This window comes from Notolepis coatsorum (assembly GCF_963971535.1).
Source record: "Notolepis coatsorum genome assembly, chromosome: 18".
NCBI classification, from domain to species: Eukaryota; Metazoa; Chordata; class Actinopteri; order Aulopiformes; family Paralepididae; genus Notolepis; species Notolepis coatsorum.
Window position 1 is genome coordinate 3,572,446 of NC_140182.1, and position 5,000 is coordinate 3,577,445.

The 5,000-nt window shown below is 46.4% G+C and overlaps 1 protein-coding gene across 1 annotated transcript in view; it reads left to right on the forward strand.

Moving 5' to 3' along the window:
* The window catches only part of LOC311244795 (voltage-dependent calcium channel subunit alpha-2/delta-4-like), a gene marked incomplete at both ends in the record, with an annotated part of 181,251 nt that overhangs the window by 123,799 nt on the left and 52,452 nt on the right, over positions 1-5,000 (forward strand). The gene's annotated exons all lie outside the window — the stretch shown is intronic.

The window sequence follows — 5,000 nt, forward strand, 5'->3', positions numbered from 1 at the left end:
GGACGCACCAATCTGCACTTGTTTTGTATCCACTTTTTCTATTTTTCTCCCCGTCCCAATTTAGCCGTGCCGATTCTCCCCTCCCCTGTCTTGATTGTTGCTCGCATGTGCCCCCCACTGGTCGGTCGTAGGGAGGATAGAAGCCTTGCATCGCGTGTCCCCTCCGATACACGAGGAGGCAGCCTGTCACATCTTTTCACCTGCCAGTGCGGACGACTCTCATTGGCGAGGAGTAACGTGTGGGAGGCTCACACTGCCCCCGCCATTTTCCTGTCTCTGCTGTTGCAGGCGTCCCCCAACCGACCTGTAGGGGTCGCTCATGTCCACAACGTCCAGATTACCACCCATCGACTCCCCACCCGCTAACTCCGCCAATTGAGTCAGTACGACGGCCGGCCCAAGCCGGAGGCAACGCCGACAGCCGGATTAGAACCCCGGTGTCTCTTGCGTTGCTGACGACGAGCGCAATGTCCGCTGCTGCGCCACCCAGCCGCCCTTTAATTAAAACACTATTTAAAAACAAGTACAGATCGCGGCGTCCTGCTTGGTCACCCAGCGCTCTAAATCAACCGTCATGATGTCACCGTACCCTGCAGTGTGTCCCACCAGATCTGCCAAGTGGGAGCCGGGGGGGTCCGGAGGTCCACTCCCTAATGAACTAATGTCATTTGGACAACTCCCAATTATGGGTTTATAATATATAAATAATACCATACCATCGGGCTCCAGTGGGGAGGGACCGTTGCAGACATTCGACTACTGGGGACTTTCATCACTGAGTGTGTCTGACTCGTATAACGCAGTGGTTCCCAAACTTTTTTGGCCGTGCACCCCCTGTCACCTCCCAACCTAGCTGACGCACCCCCCAATGGGTTTCTGTTAGAAAAAATTGTTGCTGGTCTCCGTGCACAGATTTTATTTTTTATTTTATCTCTTCCCACGGCGACTATGGATAGGGAATTTCTTTATTTAATTAAAATGTTCACGACAACATGGATGCATGTTTAATATCCATAATACTAAAGGTTTGACTAAGATTTGTATGAAATGTTATTGTAAAAAAAAAAAAAAATTACCACCATTAGCCTTTTCATGTCACGCACCACAGTTTGGGAACCACTGGTATAACGTATGACATATATCACGACATACATACCGTATGCATACCGTGTATCCTTCTCGGTCCTCGCCCCACAATGGTGGAACGAACTCCCCACCACAGTTAGGACCGACGAAACCCGACCAATCGTTTCGCCGTCGACTAAAGACGCACTTCTTCAACCATTATCTGAAATGAAAACAATTATTAAAAATAAATGATGATAATAATAATAATAAATCTAACCCTAACTAACCGTACTGTCAGGCACTTGTCCTAATAAACTAACCTACACTGTAGCACTCAACACTTTGATGAACATTGTTACTCAGCTGATAGAGTCGTGCCCTTCCTTCCTGATGACTTGTCGTACAGAACTTGTAAGTCGCTAAATGTATATCCTGTATACGTAATCAATCAGAGCATATATTTAGCATTTTTAGATTATATATATTATATATATATATTATATATATATATATATATATATAATATATATTAGATATTATATTATATTAGATTATATATATTTTGTAACTATATTTATTGTAAGGGTATAACTGAGAGGACATACATACCCTCATCTGCACCTTGACCTAAAAGAGTAACACCCAACCCTATTGTACAGGACACTGGTGATTTTTTTTTTTTTTATCAAATCTTTAAAAAAAATTCCTTTTTTTACATGAAACAAAACAACACAATACAGTAACAATAATAATAAACAAGACATCACAGGACAATAACAGCAATAATAATAATCATAATAATAATAATAATAATAATAATAATAATAACAACATGGGTGGCGTCTTGGAGATTGCGCTCGTCACCAATGCAAGAGACTCCGGTATCGAATCCCAGTCCCAGCATTGCCTGCGGCTTGGGCCGGCCGTCGTACTGGCTCATTTGGCAGAGGTAGCGGGTGGAAAGTCGATGGGTGGGGATTGGACGTTGTGGACAGCGACCCCTACAGGTCGGTTGGGTGACGCCTGCACAGCAGAGACAGGAAGTATCGGGGGCAGCGTGAGCCTCCCACACGTTACTCCTCGCCACTGAGAGTCCGCACTGTCTGGTGAAAAGATGCGACAGGCTGCCTCCTCGTGTATCGGAGGGGACACGTGATGCAAGGCTTCTATCCTCACTACAACCGACCAGTGGGAGGCATAGTCTAGCAACGTTCAAGACAGGGGAGGGGAGAATTGGCAATACGAAATTGGGATGGGTGAAAAATTGAAAATGAGGAGAAAAAGTGGATACAAAAATAATAATAACAACAATAATGACAAGATAAACAATTAAAACAGGATAATGAAAATAAAATTAGTTATAATATAAATTAAATCTATAAAGGAAGAAAAATTATTAAAAAAAAAGTATATATATATGTACCATAGGATAAGGTGAGACTATCTGAGCTCCCATCAGCCCCAGCATCGACAGCCAAGATCAGCGCCCCGTGAGGACCCTAACCCCGAATCCGGCGCCCCGGCGAGCCAGAGCATCATGCCTCTTTGATTGATTGATTGATTGAAAACTTTATTAACAGATTGCAGAATGGGTACAATACAGTACAGTACGGCTCAATACACACAATTGTTAAGGGGATGCAGACCAGAGAAAGACTTTCGTCTTGTTTACATCAGGGTCCCCCATTTTCAATTCATCAGGACATATATGACATACATGACACACAGATAGACAGTACTGCTACATCTATACATTTATGACATACCAGATCTGCAAACACAGTACTGTTTGTGATACAAAAAGAGTCCAGAGAAAGAGAGTATATACATTTGACGTAGAAACTGTACATTGGAGGAGGTTGGGTAGGTGGGGGGGGGTTGGGTGGGCGGTTCGGTACACGTACCTTCACACCCCTAATCAACTGTGATACATCTGAGGACTGAATGATATACAGAGTTAATAAACTGTCTCAACAAGTCTTGTTCTGTTAATCATTGGGAAGCCGCTCTATTTCTCTACAAAAATCAATCGAATATATTTACTGGTAAGATGCTGATTGGCTCCACATGTTTTCAAAGGCAGGGTGAGCGGAGGGGAGACAGCTGTGATGACAGCGACAACAACAACAACAACAACAACAGCAATGACAACCTGAATGACAAAAACTGAAAACCGAGGAAAAACACAGCATAAAAGTAATGGTAAAATAGTAATACATCAATGAAATAGTTTTTTTTTATTGTTTGTTTAGTATTTTCTTCAGTTATATTTAAATTTGATACGGTTCTCTGGAACCTCACACATTGAGAACCCAACGTGGAACCTCACGCATTGAGAACCCACCGTGGAACCTCACGCATTGAGAACCCACCGTGGAACCTCACGCATTGAGAACCCAACGTGGAACCTCACGCATTGAGAACCCACCGTGGAACCTCACGCATTGAGAACCCACCGTGGAACCTCACACATTGAGAACCCACCGTGGAACCTCACACATTGAGAACCCACCGTGGAACCTCACACATTGAGAACCCACCGTGGAACCTCACACATTGAGAACCCACCGTGGAACCTCACGCATTGAGAACCCAAGGTGGAACCTCACACATTGAGAACCCACCGTGGAACCTCAGACATTGAGAACCCACCGTGGAACCTCACACATTGAGAACCCACCGTGGAACCTCACGCATTGAGAACCCAAGGTGGAACCTCACACATTGAGAACCCACCGTGGAACCTCAGACATTGAGAACCCACCGTGGAACCTCACACATTGAGAACCCACCGTGGAACCTCACGCATTGAGAACCCACCGTGGAACCTCACGCATTGAGAACCCACCGTGGAACCTCACAGAACCCAACGTGGAACCTCACGCATTGAGAACCCACCGTGGAACCTCACACATTGAGAACCCAACGTGGAACCTCACAGAACCCACGTGGAACCTCACGCATTGAGAACCCAAGGTGGAACCTCACACATTGAGAACCCACCGTGGAACCTCACGCATTGAGAACCCAAGGTGGAACCTCACGCATTGAGAACCCAAAGTGGAACCTCACGCATTGAGAACCCAAGGTGGAACCTCACGCATTGAGAACCCAAGGTGGAACCTCACGCATTGAGAACCCACCGTGGAACCTCACGCATTGAGAACCCAAGGTGGAACCTCACACATTGAGAACCCACCGTGGAACCTCACACATTGAGAACCCAACGTGGAACCTCACAGAACCCACGTGGAACCTCACACATTGAGAACCCACCGTGGAACCTCACACATTGAGAACCCAACATGGAACCTCACACATTGAGAACCCACCGTGGAACCTCACACATTGAGAACCCAAAACGTGGAACCTGACACATTGAGAACCCAATGTGGAACCTCACACATTGAGAACCCAACCGTGGAACCTCACAGAACCCAACGTGGAACCTCACAGAACCCAACGTGGAACCTCACAGAACCCAACGTGGAACCTCACAGAACCCAACGTGGAACCTCACAGAACCCAACGTGGAACCTCACACATTGAGAACCCAACGTGGAACCTCACGCATTGAGAACCCACCGTGGAACCTCACGCATTGAGAACCCACCGTGGAACCTCACAGAACCCAACGTGGAACCTCACGCATTGAGAACCCACCGTGGAACCTCACACATTGAGAACCCAACGTGGAACCTCACAGAACCCACGTGGAACCTCACGCATTGAGAACCCAAGGTGGAACCTCACACATTGAGAACCCACCGTGGAACCTCACGCATTGAGAACCCACGGTGGAACCTCACGCATTGAGAACCCACCGTGGAACCTCACGCATTGAGAACCCAAGGTGGAACCTCACACATTGAGAACCCACCGTGGAACCTCACACATTGAGAACCCAACGTGGAACCTCACAGAACCCACGT